A 20,231-nucleotide genomic window follows, 5' to 3' on the forward strand; every position below is an offset into this window, starting at 1 on the left:
CCTGGCACAAAGCCACACAAACACCCGAGACTCCAGGAAAGGATTGCTCACCGCCAGGCCCACAGATGGATCCCCCCACCATACCTAGGGGACAGCTCCAGACAGCCAATATGTGCAGGTCCCCACCATCAGCAGGGGTGCTGGTAACCCCGGCTGGGGGGGGCGGGGGGCGGGGGGCGGGGGGCGGGGGGGGGGGAATGCCCAGCCTGTGCCGTGAAGTGCCAACACAGCCCTGAGGTCAGCAAGAAGGCTGCTCAGAAGTCAGCTTCCGCAACTGGGGCAGAGCCTGGAGGAGCAGAATCCACGCCCCCTAAAGAAACCCTCTGCCATCACTTCTGGCAACACTTCCTGTTTTTGTTCTCAGGGCAGCGTTCAAGAGGAGGCCTGGGGCCTGCCAACCCCAGGAGGTGAGGGGAAGACCCTGCTTCTGCCCAGGCCCTGGCCGTGTCCCCACCCTACAGCCTGCACAGCAAACACTGGGGTAGCAGAACGTAGGGGCCGCACATTCCCAGGCTTGCGGGGCTATTCAAAGGCGGAAGAGGAAGGAGCCCCCTCCCCTTTCTGTTATTTATCTATTCCGCAAAAATATTTTTCTTTCTAAGATTCCTTTCCCGGATCCGAAGTCACAGGTAGTCAGTCACAGGTGAACGCGTATATCCCCACGTGCACGCACATTCGCACAATGATACGTGACGCTCCGCGCAGCACATCTGTAAGGGAACAGTCATGACCCCATTTCACAGATAGGGAAACTGAGATTTGGGGAGTTCAAGGCTCACTCCTGAACCTCACAGAAGGAGAGGATGGAAGACCGGGAGCCTGGGCGAGCGCGGGGGAGGCGGGAATGGGGAACTCCAATGGGTCTTTTCAGCCAACCACGGGATTTCAGAAACCGGCCGCGCCGGGGGCCGGGGTGTTTGGGGCAGGAAGGGGAGGTGCAGGGGGCACCTTGAGGGAGGTGCAGGGGGCACCCCACCCCCACCCCCCACCCCCCACCCTGTGGCCCGAGCCCCTTCCCCACCTCGGGGCCGGGCGGCAGGTTCCAGCGCGGCCGGCAGGGGGCAGTGCACCTTTCCTTTTGCGGGCGTCCCGCGCGCCCTTACGCAGCTCCGGGCAAAGAACACCAGGCGGCTCCGCCCTCGGCTTCTAAGAACAGCTCAGCTTCGAACCCGGCACGTAGTAGGTGCTCAAGGCACGGCCGGGAGCCTAAAGGGTCGGACTGGGTGGATGAACGCGGATCGTGTAGTGGAAATGGGGAGGAGGAGGGGGAGGGAAGGGGCCTCCCCGGCCCCGCCAGCGCATTTCCACCGGGGGGGGCCTTTGCAAACAGCCTTTTTCCCCTACTGTGTGTTAGGCTGGGGACAAGCTCCCTCCCTGCGCATCTCGTTCTCCCCGCGCTCACCCCACCCCGCACCCGTCCCCAGCACACACACCTCAGAGTGCGGGGGGGGGGGCGCTCGCTGTGTCCCCTGGGGGACCATCCGGGCCCAAATCCGCGGGGCGAGGAGCCCCTCCTGGAGGTGGGCACGTGAACGCCGGGCGGGACGCCTGCAGCCCTCCTGCGCCCCGAGGCCGTCTCCCGCTGCGGGACACGCAGGGCCCCCCTCCCCGCGCGCCCCGGAGACGCAGTGACCCGCCCAGCCCCCACGGCTCGCGCACTTTGGGGCGCGCACGTGTCCACCCGCCGAGCACCCCCGGGAGCCCCGCGATGGCCGGCTGGTGGGACCCGGGGCTCCAGCCGCGGAGCGGACCCCGGCGACGCTGCCGACGCCCCGCACCCCTCCCTGCACGCCCTCCGGGACAGCGGGCCGCGCGGGGCAGGGAGAAGCCAGCCCCGGCGCAGCCTCAACCCCCATCTCAAGTTGAGCCGCGCTTCCTCCCGCAAGGTCACGCTCAAACACACTCACGCTCAGCGAAAGGAGGAGCTCAAAGTTGCGCCACGGTCCCGATTCCGAGTGCAGCCGTGGCCCCCTGCGCGCGCGGCCCGGGGTCGCCGCCCGCCGCCGCTGCGCCCCCCCAGGGAGCGGCCCGTGCCCCGCGCCAGTCACACACCCGGCAACGCGGGCAAGTTGCTAACTTTTGTCAGATCGCTGCGCTGCGGCGGCGGCGGCGGCGCCTAACGGGCTTGGGGCGGGCTCCGGGTCCCGCCACCCCCGCCGCGCTCCCGGCGCCCACCCCATCCCTCCCTGCCCACCGCGCCACGTCCCGGGCGCCAACTTCTGCACCGTCCCCGGGGGCGCCCGCCACCTCCCGGAGGTGCTCCTCGCGCTCGCTGGGGCTGGAGGAGGCTCGGTGCAACCCCGTCCCGCCGCCGCCGGACCGGATCGCCCGCAGCCCCGGCGCGCGCCCCCGCGCCCCCGCCCCGCGCCCCCGCCCCGCGCCCCGCGCCCCGCGCCCCGCGCCCCAGCCAGCCGCCCGGAGCCGGGACCCCTCCTACCGCGGCCCCGCCGGCCGCTTCGCCCTCTGGCGGCCCCGACCCGGGAGGCTCCAGCCTGGCGCCGGTGCAATGTCACTGGGGCCACTCCGGGGACCGCTGCCCCGGACCCGCCGCGGGCTCCCCGCGCGGGTCCCAGCGCCCGGCTCCTGGGATCACAGCCTCCTCCTGCACCTCCGCCCTCTCCCGGCGACCCGGGTGACGCCGTGGCCGGGGCCGGGGCCGGGGCCGGGGCCGGGGCCGGGGGTCTCCCTACGGGTGTCTCCCCGCAGGCGCCCGGGGAGGAGGGCGGGGGGGGGCTTTGGTCCCACTTGCGCCGTCCCTCGTTCCTAGACCCCTCCCGACCGCTTCCGCCCCCGGCCGCGGGCAGGTCCCCGCTCGGCTCGGAGGACACACTCGCAAACTGCCCGAGCCCCAACTCCGGCGGACGCAGCCCCCGCGCACCCGGGCGGCGCGCTCGCTCACCGCATCTGGAGGCGCGCTGGAGTTTCCGCGGCTTGGGGCACCGGCAGGGGGCGGCTCCGCCGAGAACGGAGGGGGGGTCCCGAACACTCGCCCCTTCCCCGCTCACATCGCTCCGTCCTCCTCCCCCCTCCTCCTCTTCCTCCCCTACCTCCTCCCTCTGGTCTTTGTCTTTGCAAAGTGTCGAAACTGTCTGGCATAGTGGAGCTCCGCCGGCGGAGGCTGGGGCCGGGGGAGCGGGGAGGCGGGGTGAGGATGGGAGCGGCCTCGGGAGCACCTTCCCCCGGGTGTAACGGGAGGGGCCGCTTCCCTGGCCGGCCGGGGCCGAGCGGGGCGCGCCGGAGCGGGGCGGGCGCCTCGGCGGCGCGCGGCCCTCCCCTTCCTCCGCCCAGCGCCCGCCCCCCGCGCGCGCTCCCCACCCCGCGCCCCCCGCGCCCCCGCCGCCCGCTCCCGGCTCGGCTTTCCGCTCGCTCGGGGCTTCCTGCGAGCTCCGGAGCCACGTGCACGGGAGGCCGAGCCGGGGAGCCGCGGGAGGCGCCGCGGGGCCCGGATCGCCGCCCCGAGAGGGCTCCGCGGGGACGGCCGCCGCCCACGAGCTCGCAGGGCCGGAGCAGGGCCGCGGGGGCGCTCGTGGGGTCCGCCCCGGGGGGGAGGCGACCGCCCCCCCCCCGTCCCCACCCCGAGAAGCCGCGGGGATGCCCCGAAGAGCCCGAGATGGGCGCGCACCGCAGCGAGAAGGGGCCGATCCCTGCCGGTGACCGGGCAAAGCCATCGACCTCCTCCTAAGGGCGCGGGACTCGAGGTGGGACTCGGGGAGGAGGGGGCGGGGAGGAGCGGGAGGGGCCGGGGCCCCCGGGAGGCCCGAGCGGCGCAGCGGCCACCGCGGCCGGCCCCCGCCCTGGGTCGCCTCCCCGCCGCCTGTTCTTTTCCTCCCAGATGCGGAGGCTGCGCCGCGGGGCCGAGCAGGGCCAGCGCCAGGCAGCGGGACTCCACGCAGGGCCCGCGTCCAGGGCGGCCTGGGGCGGGGGCCTCGGGGACCCGGCTCCCTTTGGGGCTCAGGTTTGCGGGGGGAGGGAGGGAGGGGGAGGAAGGCTGCCCTTTCTCCTTTATGGGGAAGTGGGGGCATGGAAGACAGAATGCCAGTCTTGGAGGCTAAAATGCTGGACACAAGGTTTAAGAAGCATTAACAAAACGTGACTGTACAGCTTTTATCCCCTTGCGGGGACTGCACCCTCTTTTGAAACTTCTTTGAGCTGATGCTAAGAAAAGGAGGCACAGTGTGGCCTAGGGGGCACGTAATTCTTCTAGCTTCCATCGCTTCCCTTGGAGAGGTCAGCCTTTTGCAGTGGAAAAGGGGATAGCTCCCTAGCACATCGTTCATTAGAGGGAGGCTGTGGTGTGTGCTCCAGACCAGGGCCCGCTGGATGGGACTTCCTGCTTCGGATCCTGCCTTGCCCTCATTGGATGTGTGACCTTAGTTAGGCTGGTTAGAGAATCCTGGCTTAGGTAGCCCCATGCCTCAGTTTCCTCTTCTGTGAAAATAGGCCTAATAACTGTCTAGCCCATCGGGTTTTGTAATAATCAAGTATATTCGTACATGTTGAACCCTTAAAACTATGCTGGTCATATAGGAAGTGCCCAGTGAAAGTCCTGTCTAGATGATGGGCCTCCCCCTGCAAAAAGGAGGTGGCCTGCCCCAGGGAATGGGTGAAGGCTGGTTCAGGAGACTTCGCAGCCTTGGGAGGGGAAACGGGAGCTTTTCAGAACAGAGAGAGGTAGAGAAGGAGCAGACTGGAAAAGAGGAGGAGAGTGAGAGAATGCACCACTAGAAAGTAAACTACTTAGGGGTTAGAACTGTACCGTCTTATCCTAGCAGAGCCTGGAGAGAAGACCAGACTGGGCAAGTAAGTGGCCCCCGATCATCCAGCTGTTTGTTCCACTTTGCAGCCAAGAACCAAAGTCAGCTCTTAATTTCAGCCTCGGGTTCTTGGCAGTTCCCCCAGGTGACTCCACAGTGAGATGGGAATTCCTAATTAAGTGACTCTATGGTGAAACATGCATAAATCATCACCTTATCTATAAAAAGATGTGCATCAGATGCACCTTTTCCTAGTCTCGCTGGGTTAACCTGGCAAGGCCTTTTCTGGCCCACATACTTTTTGTTTCAGTGTATTTCTTACCAGGTAACAGAGAGGGCCTCTCCCACCCCCCCACCCCACCCCCACCCCTCGCTCCTGTTTGTTCTAGTGTTGTGATATGCTGCAGAGATAGCACTTCTGAGGCCCCTGGACCTTTCCCAGGAGCCCACATCCGGGGCTGTGTGTCAGGGGTGTGTGTGAGGGCATCCCTCATTGTCACCCTGAGTGTGTCTCCCGGCGGCGTGCCCTGCCCAGGAATAGCAGCCATAGTCATTACTGGGAGTGTCTGCGCAGTAAATCCCCCCAGGGAGCCCTGACATTGATTTAATGGTCACACACACCCCCCACCCCCACCCCCACCCCCACGTGTTCAGAGCTACTGCAAAGCTCTGGGTAATAATGGTGAAGGTAATTGATTTCGTCCTCCCCCCACCCCCTTTCTTCACACAACAGAATGGAAGGAGCCTAATGGGCCCTGATGCCATCTGGGTGATTGGGCAGAAAAGGCTGCCTGGCTCGTCAGTGGGGAGTTCAGAGCTGCTGCGCGTGTGGCAGTTGGTTTGGAGCAGTGCTTTACTTACCGTGGTTTGGGGGGCCCGGCTTTCCCTAGAGAAAAAGAAATAACCGAGGGATGTAATGACAGAAGCTGGAAGGAGAGAGACAGCCAGTCTTTCTGGCTCTGGCTCCAGCCCCGTGTCTCTCCTTCCCTGAGAGAGAAGCCCGCCCTTCCTCTCCCTCCTCTTGCCCCGTCTCTGCTCTGTTCTCTCCCTGCCCACAGTCTTCTTCTGTTAAGTCCTGGGGGCTGCCGTCTGATTTTCCTGGTGTTTGTGGCCTTGGCCCCTCTATGTCACGACAACTGTCAAAACACTCCCTCCAGTTTCACTTTCCACTACTCATCTATTCTGGGTTTTAGTTTTTCCAGAAAGAGGAATCGGATTGGCAGGCCTCGCTGGGTCACGGGTCAGCAATCCAGCCGTGAATGGGCTGCCCGGGCAGCATGTACCCACCCCAAGAGTGAACATGTGGAAGGAGAGCTGTACACTTTGCATCACAGGGAATGCAGGATGCATGACCCTTCAACCCCCTTCCAACCCTGGGAGTCTTCAGGGCCTTTGAGCCAGCAGACCTAACACAGAATCACACACTCTACACTAACATATGTTACACCCAGTATCCATGTGAAGGCAGCTGCTTAATCTTGTCCAATCATGACCATCCTAATCTCTTTGCCAGATTTTGGCTCGGGAAACTGTAGATTTAATCTCTGTTTGGGTCAACAAGATAAAAAGAGAAAGATACTTGTGTCTTCTAGGAAAGGAGGCCTCAAGAGTCCTGGGAAGCTTCTCTTTATTTCCAACTGTACATGAACATGAAAGTATTTTGATCTCAGTTACTCAGTTCCCTCTGAAAGACATCTTATGCCCATGAGGGGAGCCAAATTGAAGCTTAGAAGACCCAGAGCCTTGATCACACCATCCCTGAAAGCTTAATTCTAGACTTTCTGTTGTATTCATCAGTGCAGTTCTTTTGTTTAAGCCACGTTAGGTCATGGTGCTGTTACTTGCTGCCAGATGCAAGTAACTGATAGATCTATAGCCAGATTAGTTTTTTTCCAAAGCTGCAAGGCATTCCAAAGCTCAAAATCCTTAAAACATCAGTGGTTCCCATTGTCTAAGGATACAAGTCCAAACTTCTGAGCCTAGCAGTGGAGGTCCTCCTTGATGTGGTCCCAACGTGGATTTCTCCCTCATTTTCTCCCATTATTTCTCTTAATGAGCCCTGTGTACCAGATACGATTCAGTCCAGAAGCTCTGGTTAAATGACATGTTGTTATGTCCTTGGAATCAATATGGGTCTCCATCTTCCTGGGCCGGTGAAGATGTCACTAACAGCCATCATGGGGCTCCCCAACCCCTGCAGTAAATAAAGATCTTGAGATCTCGTGTGAGACCTGGTGTGCAAGAACTCTGATTCCTAGCAGTCCTCACTTAGTTTCCGCAGAGCCTTTGCTGTTCTAGGCTGCAGGATGGACCCATAAAGGATGACTATTGCTCCTAAGCTTTTGTCCTTGGATCCAGCCCTCCTGGATGTGTTCATTTCCTAGTGCTGCTGTAACAAATCACCACAAACTGGGTGGCCCCTCAAAACAGCAGAAATTCATTTTTCCACTACGCAGGAGGCCAGAAGTCTGAAATCACGGTGCCACCAGGTTTGGCTCCCTTGGGGAGCCCTGAGAGAGGATCAGTCCCGTACCTGTCTCCCAGCCTCTGGTGGCTCCTGGCAGTCCTTGGCCTTCTTTGGCTTGTAGAGGATCCCTTGGGTCTCTGCTGCTTCTTCACGTGGCTGTGTGTGTGTGTATACGTGTCTGGGTGTGTTCTCCTCCTCTGCCCAGAACAACAGTCATTGGATACTTAGGGCCGACCCTGACCCATCAGACACTGTGCTAAGTACTGGGGTCATGGAGGTGGACACAACACAGTCCCCACCCTCCAGGAGCTCACAGATTGGCAGCGGGGACTGAAGTCCTGGTAATTTCAGCACACTGGGGCAGTGTTGTGATAGGCCAGCAGCTGGGCACTTAGAGGGTGTTGGTTTGCAGGCTCAGGAGCATTTGGGGTAAAATCCAAAACTGGCCCAACTCACAGAAGACAGGGAGAGACGGACAAAAGAGATGGTGAGTGGCAGGTTTAATAAGCAAGAGAACTTAATAAGTCTTATCTTGGGTGCCTCAAGATGAGTAGATCTCTGAACCTGCCTTCTAGACTGTTAAAAGTTTATAGAGAGGCCTTAATGAGGTCCCGTCCTATACACTGTCCAGGAGGTCTCAGCGACCCCTGGCTTTTTCAAGGCTGTGTCCCTGAAAACGGCTCCCACTGGGGGAACAGGGTGCAGGAGAGGTGGTGTGTGTATTCCAAGGACAAGGGAGGGGGTGAAGATCCTCCACCTGCCCCGGGCCAGCTCTCCTTTCAGCTGGCGGTCACGTCCTCTCAATGACCTCCTCCACCACGGGGTAGCTCCTGGGGACAGGTGGCCCGGGATCTCAGGATGAGGTAGGTGAGAGCAGAGGGGCGTGTGCAGTGTGTGTAGGACGCATGAGCTCATCCAGTTCATCCACAGCCTCGCAAGTCTGGGCTTTACCCTGAGAGCCGTTAGGAGCTCGGGGACTTCACATTTGAGCAGAGGCGATGGGGGGACATGTGGACCCTCGCATGCTGGCCGGGCCACTCAGGCAGCCTTGTGAGGCGGCGGGGGAAGGAGGGTGTCCAGACTGGAGGCAGTGATCGTAACAATAATCCAGGTGTCAGGGGTCTGACCTGAGGAAGGCGCAGAAGCCTGGGCAGAGGCAGATGCATTTCAGAGGAGAGGAAACCAGCAGAACCCACCCACGTGGGTCAGGGGTGGTGAGAGGAGGGGAACACCCCGATCCCTATCTCCTCCTCCTTCCTCGCCCAGAGCTACAAGTTTAACACCCACAGACACACCCAGATGGGCACGAGGCATCTGAAGAGGCAACAGCCATCTCTCATGGCAAGACGAGCGTTGGCACGATTGGGTTGAAAGCTAGAAAAATCTCGGATCCCTGAAAGCAGCGCTGAGCTGTGGATTCAGCGCTTGGCAGCATCTTCCCCTCGGATCCCTTGCTTTGTGGGACGAAACACGCGGCAACTCAGCCTTCTTTCTTGAAGGTACCAAAGTGAGATTTGTTTTACGTGGAACCCCAGGGCGACGGCAATGAACGCTGGGTGGATGGTGGCCATCTCCAAACACAGAACCTCGGGAAGGAGAAAGTACCGTTGGCCCACATCACATTTCACTTTTTTTTTTTTTTTTTTTTTTGCGGGACATTTGGTTGCAGTTTATTCTAGTTCCTGATCCTTGCATAACAATACATCCCCCAGGGGTCCCAGGGGTCCCAGGGGCACCTGGGTGGCCCAGTTGGTTAAGCATCTGCCTTAGGCTCAGGTCATGATCCTGGGGTCCTGGGATTGGGCTCCCTGCTCGGTGGGGAGTCTGCTTCCCATTCACCCTCTGCCCCTCCCCCTTACTTGTGTTCTCTTTTGCTTTCTCTCTCTCAAATAAATAAGTACATATTTTTTTTTTAATCCCCAAAAACGAGAAGCATGAGATAGTAGCTGTTGCATTTGATCAAGGATTCTGGGGCTCAGGAATTTGAATAGAATCTCCCAGGGTGGGCTTATCTTCTGGCCCACATGTCAGGGAAGCTGCAGTTGAGTTCAGTGGCCGCGGCTGGGGTCCTATGAGGCTTCTTCCCTCCTAGGTGTAGGGATGGGGATGGGTTGACTTGAAGACTACATTCCCCGGGCTCTGTCCACCGGAGCATGTCCAGGTGGCTTAGGCTGCTTGAGGCAGAGGCTGGATTTTGAGACGGAGCATCCCACCCAAGAGGACCAAGTGGAAGCCACATGCCCTTCATGATCTGGCTCCTAAAGTAACGTAGCGTCGTCCTCATGTTCTATTCTGCGAGCACTCACAAGCCAGTCCATACACAAGGGAGTAGATGGAGTGACCGAAGAGTGTCAGGCCACAGGTATTTGTGTGTTTAGGACTGGGCTACAGGACTAGATTCCCAGGCAAGCGTGGTGGTAGAGACCAAGTGTGAGTGAGATCACATGGGGAATTTTTTTTTTTAAGATTTTATTTATGCATTCATGAAAGAAGCAGAGAGAGAGGCAGAGACAGAGGGAGGAGCAGGCTCCCTGCGGGGAGCCCGATGCAGAACTTGATCCTGGGACCCCCAGATCACACCCTGAGCCAAAGGCAGACGCTCAACCGCTGAGCCACCCAGGCGTCCCTACATGAGGATGTCATGGAAAATGAAGAGGAACAAGTTTGGAACCCTGAGGACATGGTAATTGTCAGTAAATGGTTATAGAAGAAATCAGTCAAAAACATGACCTTCTACATAGCCTGCCAGGTAGGCCTGTGGCTCTTCATTCTGGCCCCAAGCAGGAGAAGGAACACAGCTACGTCGCCAGTTACCTCCTGGGGCCAGACTAGGAACCCTTGGAGAGTCCACTTCTCCAACTTCGGCATGTGCAAGGATGACTCCAGGAGGCTTATTCTAAGCACAGAGTCCTGCATCCCACTGCCAAGGGAGTCACAATTTACTAGCCCCAGATCAGGGTCCAGGACTCTGCAGTTTTGAACAACTTCCTTTTGTAACACAGCTGCAGGGGCTGGGTGGACACATCCTACTCGGCCCTTCAACCATAAATCCCAACAGGGCCATGGACAAAGTCTCTCTGATGAGGTGTTCTAACCCCAAGGCCTGGCTCTGCCACTGTGTAGCCACCTGACTTGTCAGTGGCTGTGAGCATCCTTTTTCTGACCTCTGCTTTCTTGTCTTGAGGAGGTTGAGTTAGAGCGAGGTTTTCAAACTATGCTCCGTCAGACCCGAGGGGATTGCACATGGGTACCCACGTCCATTAATCCATTTGGCAAGTATGTATTGAGTGCGTGGATCCTGGAGATATTCTAGTATCCATGATTAATTATCATTATGGAAGTTACTTGCAAAGAGAACCACACGAAGGGGTAAGAGAGGGAGCTGACAAAGACGGCTTCAATTGTGCGTGCGCTTCCACTTGGGTTGCCGTTTGGACAGAGTGTTCCCAGGATGGAAACCACAGGCTTAGATAATCTTAAGGGTCCTTGCAACCGAAACCTTTCACTCTACGATGTCTTCCAAGGATTCCGCTTCTGAGTAAAGTCGAAACAAGCAGAATGCAATTGCTGCATTTGAGATATGTCAAGGAGCCCAAGGTTAACACTTTGCTTCTTGAAAAGAAATTGCGGGCTCTTTAGGGATGGAAGATGGTCTGTATCATGGTTTTCTGACATTTAAGAACCAGCGCCCTAAAAAAAAAAAAAAAAAAAAAAAAGAACCAGCGCCTTCACCTGGGGAATTAAAGGAAAGAGCACAGGCGGCGAAGTCCAAGGGCAGCCCCACCTGCTTGCTGGAGGGAGGCCTGGGGCTCCGGACCCGTGTGCCTGCCCATGACTTAAACTTTCTGAGCCTTCCAGGTTTTGTCTTGTTTTTTTAAATAAAGATTTTATTTATTTATTCATGAGAGACACAGAAAGAGGCAGAGACACAGGCAGAGGGAGGAGAAGCAGGCTCCATGGATCAGGCCCTGAGCCAAAGGTAGACACTCAACCACTGATCCTCCCAGGCAACCCCTTTCCAGGTTTTGTCTGCAGAATGGGCCGATGGTACCTACCTCTCAGAGTCGTTTTAAGGGGGAAAGATTACATATGAAAAGTTATTAGCTCAGTGCCAGGTACTTAGTAAGCATTCAATAAATGATGGCCATTATTAATTTAAGTATCTTTCTTATGCATGGTATACTTGTCGACATTCCTGCAAATGTTTTATAGATGAGAATGGAAAAGTACTCCGTGTGGGAGTTGCCAAATATCAGGGCTCCGCCAGGCCAAGGGCATCTCTCTGAGAAAAGAAAGCCTTATAATTGCCTCTTTTTGAAACTACGTGCCCATGGTGCTGGTCTTACAATTTTCCAATTGCCTCCGCCCCTCCCCTCCCCACCCCCAACCCCCCCCACACAAAGAAGAACAAGTTACTTTTGCTCAGCAGAAACCAAGCCTATATCCAAATTCGGGGTAGGGTTAGAAGGTTTCCATATTTAAAAGGAATAAAGATGACAGCCTTATATGGTGCTGAGAAATGGCAAAGAAGCCCTGAAATAATTTCCTTTTTTTTTTTTTTTTTTTTTTTTTTTTTTTACTTGAATAGGCTAACATCCCTTGAGATGGAACCTGCAAGCATCTTTTTGTTTTCTTCTCTCTTGATCATTAAAATCGTGAGGAGGACAGCCCGGGTGGCTCAACAGTTTAGCGCCACCCTCAGCCCAGGGCCTGATCCTGGAGACCTGGGATCTAGTCCCACATCGGGCTCCCTGCATGGAACCTGTTTCTCCCTCTGCCTATGTCTCTGCCTCTCTCTGTCTCTGTCTCTGTCTCTGCATCTCTCATGAATAAATAAAAATCTTAAAAAAAAAAAAAAAGCTTAAAACCGTGGGGAGACCGCACACAGGCAGGAGTACCTCTAACACTTCGTGCTGTTTGCGGGGTGCGGCTGCATGTCTGAGCTTGGGCTGAACCCGTGGCTGCGGCTTCCTTACATCTAAAATGAGGATAAAGACACACTTCACCCACTAGGATGTTGGAAAGGTTAAAGACAGTGGCTCACAAAGCCATGCACGTAGTAAGCGCACAGTAAGCTATTACTGTTTTCATGTGTATTGATTTACTAGACATTCTGGTGTTAAGCTATATATTTTGAACTGCAGACTCATAAAATATGAATTAATGTTAGATGCTTTCATTTAATGATCTGCCTTTAATGATTCTGGAGGCAGCGGAATCTACCTCGACGTCGTGTTGGGAGCTCTAGCCTCAGTTTTAAGAGATGTGACATCTGCTACTGATTTGGGGTGTCAGTTAGGCAAAATCCTGTAAGTCGTCGGGGTGCCTTAGGACTGTCGTCTATGACCAGACATGGAAGAAGGCGGAATTGCATCAGGCCGCAAAATAGCTGACTGGCAGAGAATCCTGTTGTCGGGGGAAGAATTTGGGATTTCACCTATGTAAGTCAGGTGGTAGTGTTGGTAGCAGTTAGGATGAGATTTGACAGCAGAAAACGCAACATCGCACTGGCTTAATCAGACAGGAGCTAATCTTTCCTTTCTCTGAGTCCTGGTACATGAGGTTGGCGTGGCATTCTACAGGGTTAGGGACCCAGGCTCCATCCAGCCAGTTGTTTCACAGTAGGGCGCACCATCCATCCCCAAGTGACTCCCTGGTCTGGGTTGGCTGCTTGGGCTCCAGCCATCAACTCTTCATCCCAGTCATTCAGAAGGAGATTAGAACATGCCCTTTACCTTTAAGGACATTCTCCTACAGATTTGCCCACACCACTTCCTCTTACATCTCATTCCCAAGGCCATTCCCAGCCACCTAGCTGCAAGGGACACTGGTAAGGGTAGTCCTTATCCCAGGAATACGTGCTGTGGGAAATGGGTATCTGGGGGCAAGTAGCAATCCTTACTGCCAGGTTAAGAAGGGGTTAGATCACTGGGCCTAGATGCAGAGGCAGGAGTGTAGAAGCTGATCCCAGGTGCACAGTGTGGCCTTGGAGCTGCGTGTTGCCATAGTAACTAGAAAAAGCCTGAATCAGCGCCAACTGTCTTGAAGGAGAAAAAAAAAAATTGTCCTTGCCCCTCAGACCTTGTGTTCTGGCCAGTAATCTCTGGTCGATAAGTTCGTGAGGTTAGGTCGGTACTTGCTTGTGAAGTTGAAACAACTTGGTTATTCTCCTAGCCTGACCCCTCTCCACCCAGGCAAAGTTTAGAATGAGTTTTACCGAGTGAAGGGAAAGTAAATCCCAAAAGTAACGTCGGTGGGGAAGTCGGCATATGTTTGGTATTTGAAGTATGTGGTGTAATAAAAAGAAAAGGAAAATGTTTTGATAGCGTCCGATCAGCCTGATAATGCCCATTTGAAACGTCACTGAGCAGTGGTGTAATCCAGACTTGTGAATTTTCATTGGAAAAGACTAAAAAAAAAAAATTAGAAAGTTAACCACATTTGATTGTTTAGAAGAACCCACAAGTCTTCAAACTTAGTTGTAAGTGGAGTGATCCCATCAGTCGGTGTTTTAAACACCTTTTGTCACAGCCCTTTAAACAAGGGAGGGGATTTAATGAATCCAGCTGTTAGCTGGACCAGTTGTTTGAAGTTATTTAGGGTCCTTTAAACACTGAACAAGAGACTCCTTGCAAGTAATTGCTAAATGATAGTCTAGGTTAAAAGAGATTTGTAAGTTGAATTCAGAGACCTCAGGAAAAGTGCTTTTTTTTTTTTTTTTTTTTTAAGTTTATTTAAGTAATCTCTACACCCAACATGGGGCTGGAACTCATGACCTCAAGATCCAGAGCCACGTATTCTTCTGACTGAGCCAGCCAGGTGCCCCAAAAGTAGATTTTTTTTTTTAGTGATTTTCGTATTAAAACATTTTTCAATGTGCAAAAGCCTCACAACAAAAATAATATAAAAATAAAAACTCACAATGCCAACATTAGCTTTTTCCCTATTTTTACTTATTCATATACAAAATAAGAGGACTCTGGGGATTCTTTTTTCCCCCCCTTTTGCAGTGGAACCCTTTTCTCTTTGTTTATTGCTTCACAGTAAATCTTGTGTGGAACCCCCTATCGGCCTTTGCTTTGAGAAATGGCTCTTCCCCATTCCAAGTAGTTTGAGGAGACTCCTAGCCACCGGACCCCTGCCTCCTCAGTTACAAGGTGGCAGGGGTCCCACCCTGGGGCCCACCATGCAGGCCACTTCCTGAAGCCACCATTCTTTATTCCTTTCCCCCTAAAGCACTGCACTAGACCTTACCTTCCTGCTTCTGGCTTTTCAGTATAGTGGTAAAAAACATTGATTCAGAAACCAGATTGTGTGTGTTCACATCAAGGCTCCGATGCTACCTAGCTGTGTGACCTTGGGTTTGTTATGTAACCTCTCTGAATCTCAGTTTTCTGAGCTATAAAATCAGCACCATAATAGTGTCCACTTTAGTATTTAGTATTTTTATAAAGATTAAGTACGTTGATAAGCATAAAGTTCTTGAATAGTGACAGACAGTAGATACTCAATACATGTTTATTAGTAGTAGTAGCTAGTTGTTGAGCTTTCCTTGCATTTACGTAGAAGGAACCCATTCTTTTCCACCGAATGCCTTTTGCCCTCCTTACTTTTTAACTGTGGACTATTTCTGTTCCTGACAAGCAACATTTTCCGGTGGAGACAACCCTGGTATAAAAAATAAATATATCCTCAGTGCAGGGGAAGGGGGCCCTTGGACCTCCTTTACCTGCTACAGCAGCGTTAAGATCCCCTCCGTGGATCGTGGACACAGCTTGAGATCCACTAGCTCCAGTCACATCAAGGGCTCCTCGATCTGTGTGCTCTGGTGTTTTTTTTCAGGTTACACCTGCAGTGCTGGCCCTAAGGGTTATGTGCTGAGTAATGACCTCAAACTCTGAACAGGTGTGCAAACAAGGTCTGTGATGTTTACGAGAGGCTCTTCTTGGTAAGACAAAGGAATAAACTCGTGATTTTATACTATATTCAGTAAGGGTCCATTGAGAAAGGAGAAAGGGCGAGGAGGAAGGAGGAGAGGGAAGAGCTGAAGGGGGAGGAGGAGAAGAAGAGAGGAATAGGAGTAGGGGAGGAGGAGAGAGGAGCAGGAGAGGAAGAAAGGGAGAGGGGGGGATCCCTGGGTGGCGCAGCGGTTTGGCGCCTGCCTTTGGCCCAGGGCGCGATCCTGGAGACCCGGGCTCCTGGTACATGGAGCCTGCTTCTCCCTCTGCCTGTGTCTCTGCCTCTCTCTCTCTCTCTCTCTGTGTGACTATCATAAATAAATTAAAAAAATTAAAAAAAAAAAAAGAAAGGGAGAGGGAAGATCAGAAAGGGGGAGGAGGTGGAGGAAGAGAGGGAGGAGGAGAGGGAGGAGCAGAAGGAGAGAGGAGGAGGGGAAGGAGGAGAACACCAACACCACCATGGGGTCAGGACTACCTGGACACCCCACTGACCCATTCACTGTGCTGTTGTGTGATCTCCGTCATCTGCAAGACGTGACACCTCATTGGCAGGGCACGCAGATCTCCTGCACTGCCCGTGGCTGCCTGTCTGTCCCCAGTCCTGCTCCTTCTTCCCTCCTCGTAATTTGTTTCCTACGTACCAGAGCCCTGTTGTGTCCTGTGTATCTTATGCTCTCTCTTGCCTCCGCATTTTTGCCTACTGCTTCCTGGCATCTTGTCCAGCCGGCGCTGACTGCTTGGCCTGCAGCCTCAGGTGGCGCACTGTCTGCCCTGACACAGCCCCTGGCTCTCCCAGGCGTGTTCTTGAACCCCTTCCCCTAGTGTCCAGGGTACCTTACACATAACCTCACTCTTGCGCTCAACAGGCCTGTGTCTTTTGCAGGCCAGGTGTGTGTCACTCCATCGTTCTGTGCTCCCCTTGCCTAGTCGCTGACCCAGAGCTGGTGAACTTGAACATTTACTAAATGTGGTCTTCCCCAGACCACGCTCTCCTTCTCGGATGCCCCCTCTCCAGTGCCTGGCTGTTAGGGTGTAATCCCAGCTGGAAGTTGGTTGTTGGGCGGGAGAGGGGGCCCTAGTCCACTTTGTGCATTTCCTTCATTTATCTATTTATTTATTTATTTATTTATTTATTTATTTATTTATTTATGAGAGACACAGGCAGAGGGAGAAGCAGACTCAATGCTTCTGATGCGGGAAGCAGGCAGCCTGATGCGGGACTCGACCACGGGACCACAGGATCACACCCTGAGCTGAAAGCAGATGCTCAACCCCTGAGCCACCCAGGTGTCCCAAAGATACACGAATTAAACAGAACAATAAACCCATCCTCTTTTCTATCTGCATCCCTCTCGATCCAAGACTATGCCCTTAAAGGAGGCGATCTCCACCGAACAGCAGGGTTGTCGCCATCCCATAAGAGGCCATCTGAGCTTCCCCAGGAAGCAGAAATGCATTCCTAAGAATCTGTAGGTGCCAGGGTTGGGTGTCAAAATGATGTCATTCCAATACCCATGAGCAACGAATCTGGTCCTGTGATACCAGGACAAAAAGAAAACATGTCAGTGCCACTCTTTGGGGACAGGGTGACAAAGTCCAAATAAACTTACAGCAAATGCTGTTAGCTCGGAGTAAAGGAAGAATATTGGGACTTCTGTAGAAACGAGACCCCGGGCAGGGAGAGGGTGCACGGGTGCCTGGCTCGCATCCTCACCCCCCCTGCCACCTGACACCCTGATTATGTCCCAGCCTGACCGCCGCCCCCCCACCCCCACTCCACCGGGAACCCACAGAGGACGACAGAGGCTCTGAGTTTCTCCCACTTCCATTCTTCTAGGAAGGTGACAAAAGAAATCTTACCTTGTTCGTTTATGTGATGGTTTAATATGGTGTGAAGTGTTTTATGGTCAGGTGACTGGCAATGTCTTGAGAAAGAATTTTAAAAACCCAGACTAGGGACGTCTGGGTGGCTCAGCAGTTGAGCGTCTGCCTTTGGCTCACGGCATGATCCCAGGGTCCTGGGATCAAGTCCTGTATCCGTCTCCCCGCAGGGAGCCTGCTTCTCCCTCTGCCCTATGTCTCTGCCTCTCTCTGTGTCTCTCCAGCATAAATAAATAAAATATAATAAAAAAAAACCCAGACTGAACACGTATGTATCCAGAATTTTCTGGGGAAGTTGAGGTGGCTGCGTGCAAACGTCTGCTGGGCACCCACCACGTGCCCAGTCCACTGTGGCCCAGCAGACAGCCAAGCAAACACGGGAGCTCCCATCCAGATGTGCTCGTTTCCTCCTGGAGCCTAGGTGTCACGGCATCCAGCCCTCCCACAGCGGCCCAGACAGCTGGGCAGCTGCCGCCCTACAATCTGGGAGCCACCAAGCCCTCAGGAGGACCCCCTATAAGTTGCCAGGGATGCATCCAGCCCTGCAGTCCCATCCTGAGCCCCTGAGCTGGGGTGTCTGCAGGAATACCTTGTCCCCAGGACTGGGCTGCATCGTGGGGCGACCAGTGAACCAGATTCCAGTCTGCTCTGATCCCATAGCTGACTCTGCAACCCTGTACAAGTCACTGAACCTCTCTGAGCTTCCCTTTCTCTTCCATAAAATACAGGGAACTCCCCACAACCACACAGGCCTCTTGTGAAGATTAATTAGGGCCTGGTTTATGTAAATCTTAAGGCCATTTATATATGATCTATGACCATCCCTGACCCGCAACGGTGCTGGATTCACATTAGAGCCCGGGGAGGCGTGGGGTGGGGGGGTCAGGGGTCTCTTTAGAAAACAGAGGCTCAAAACTGGTCAAGTCCTTTATTAATTCAAACCTTTCATTTTGTTGCTAAAGAAACTGTGGCCCAGAGAAGCTCACTAACTTCCTCAGAGTCCTGCAAACAGGCAAAGTCCAGGGAGAGTCCTGCGTTGACTTGTATGTTTAACAAGCAAATAAATAATACCTACGATGTATCAGACACTGTGCTAGGCGTTTGAGAAATTATCAGTACACTTGATATTTTCAGAAACCCCATGACAGAGGAATCATTGTCATCTGCCCTTTCCAGATGAGGAAACAGAAAGTTCAATGCTTTGCCCAGTGACAGGCTTGTAACTAAGCGAAGAGGGATGCAAACCCGGGCCGTCGGCCGCAGTCGGCCGTCCAGTTTGTGCACTGAACCAGCACTGCACTGCTGTCAGTTGCTGAAATGCTCAGGATGCTTCTTTACTACCCACCTATGGCCAGTGGCACCCCCTCTCTCCTTCTCAGTCCTGCTCTGACTCCTCTTCCTCCTGCCTTTTAGCTATCCTAATTAATAATAATGAGAGGGAAATTACTTACTCTTAGAATCCCACTGAGCAAAAGCTGAGGAAAAGCTTCCTTGCTATTATTTTACCAGAGAGAAGGATTCCAAAGAAGCTGGAGAGAAAAGGCGAGGCAGGCAGGACAGGTAGGGGAACACACTGGAGGGTGTGAACCCCAGGGGCTCTACTTGGTATGGCCCTATCACAGCAAGGGTCCCCAAGAGGCACAGAAAGTACTGCACCGGGGAGAAGGGAGGGAGCAGGTTCCTGGGCTCCTACTCCCCACCCATCCTAGATCTGGCCTCCTGGGTCCTTCACTCTCCAGCACATCCCAGGACCCAGATGCTGGTCATGCCCAGGCTCCAGGAATCACACCTGAGGAGCAGCAGAACCATCTCCCTCCCCCCTGGGGGTGGGGGGTGGGAGGAGCCTGTCAGGGTGGGAGGGGCTGGAGCCCTGCAGATGGGGTGAGAGGAAGTCACCAAGGTCAAGGTAGGACCACCCCCCCCACCCCCCACCCCCCGGGAGGAGGGTTGCCCAGCAGAGCTGTTGAATCATCTTGAAGTCCAGATCCCCCCCTCCTCCCCGGGAGCTCCCACCTTATCTCGTTTTCCTCGTTCCTAGTTTATCCTTGGGCTAATTGTCTCTGTAATTTGGGGGCAGGTCTCTTTCTATCGCCTTTCCATTTATTAAATGGGATATTATGAAGATCAGATCAGCTAATGACCAGGGAGGGAACGCGTCCAAGATTACACAATGGACTGGTGGTAAGGCCAAAAGAAATATCCAGCTTTTGCGGTGACATCGGGGTCCTTTTCAAGCAAGGCTCTCAGGGAAGAAAGGCTTAACCCTCTCCAGGCCAGTCAAGGAGAGGCAGCCTCGGGCAGGCTTCAGAAGAGTGGGCTGCCAAGGGCTGTGTGTCCCCTCACTCAGGGCCACGCAGCCCCAGAAATGGAAACTCTTGCAGAGACAAGAAAGTGGATGGGGTGACGGGGTGACGGGCACTGAGGGGGGCACTTGGGATGAGGACTGGGTGTTATACTATATATTGGCAAATTGAACTCCAATAAAAAAATATACCAAAAAAAAAAAAAAAGAGAGAGAGAGAAGACAAAAAAGAACCTTATTAGGAATGAAAAGAGAAGCAATGGACAGATCTGCAGATTTTTTAAACCATAAAACACCATGCCATACTGGGGAAAAAAAAAAAGAGAAAGTGAATTCTTATTCCCTGACTTCTCAGTAGTCAAAAAAAAAAAAAAAGACTTTATTCTCAATTTATAAGCAATGCCCCTGCCTCAAGATGGCATCAGTAGCTGACAAATACTCCCTTCTTTACCTGATCCTGGCACAGGTCCATGAGGCATTGAAGGTATTGGATAATTTTGATAAAACATGAGATAAAAATAATGATCATGGAGCACCTGGGGGGCTCAGTCGGTTAAGCATCTGCCTTCAGCTCAGGTCATGATCCTGGAGTCCGGGGATGGAGCCCTGCATCGGGCTCCCCGCTGGGCCGGGAGTCTGCTTCTCCCTCTGCTCCATCTCTCTCTCTCTCTCTCATTCTCTTTCTCTTTTGCTCACACTCTCTCTCTCAAATAAAGAAATAAAATCTTAAAAAAAAAAAACACCATAGTTTATGAAGCACCTCTTAGGTACCAGAAACTGTGCTAGATGCTGTATACCCAGTAGAATTGCTCACGTATATTATTGTGTTCCTTGCCATTCTGGGCACTGCTCAAGGCAGGGGAAGGTGT

General features: G+C 54.1%; 1 protein-coding gene and 1 long non-coding RNA gene across 16 annotated transcripts in view; one reads left to right on the plus strand and one right to left on the minus strand.

The window, feature by feature from the left end:
* Nucleotides 1-3,234, minus strand: part of ST3GAL1 (ST3 beta-galactoside alpha-2,3-sialyltransferase 1) — a 97,195-nt gene extending 93,961 nt beyond the window's left edge. For 6 of the 8 annotated variants that reach the window (XM_077847334.1, XM_077847324.1, XM_077847331.1 and 3 more), the window contains exon 1: nucleotides 2,900-3,234. The gene's annotated coding sequence lies outside the window, so the exon portion shown is untranslated. Of the gene's footprint in view, nucleotides 1-1,907; nucleotides 1,999-2,899 lie in introns of those variants that run through there. The other 2 variants (XM_077847325.1, XM_077847327.1) reach the window with 2 other exon arrangements.
* Nucleotides 3,235-3,361: 127 nt separating this feature from the next.
* The window catches only part of LOC144283347 (uncharacterized), a 61,877-nt gene continuing 45,007 nt past the window's right edge, over nucleotides 3,362-20,231 (plus strand). For 2 of the 8 annotated variants that reach the window (XR_013351864.1, XR_013351865.1), the window contains exon 1: nucleotides 3,374-3,698. This is a non-coding gene — a long non-coding RNA (uncharacterized LOC144283347). Of the gene's footprint in view, nucleotides 3,699-8,487; nucleotides 8,721-11,809; nucleotides 16,518-20,231 lie in introns of those variants that run through there. The other 6 variants (XR_013351867.1, XR_013351869.1, XR_013351868.1 and 3 more) reach the window with 6 other exon arrangements.

Source organism: Canis aureus, chromosome 14 (assembly GCF_053574225.1).
Source record: "Canis aureus isolate CA01 chromosome 14, VMU_Caureus_v.1.0, whole genome shotgun sequence".
NCBI classification, from domain to species: Eukaryota; Metazoa; Chordata; class Mammalia; order Carnivora; family Canidae; genus Canis; species Canis aureus.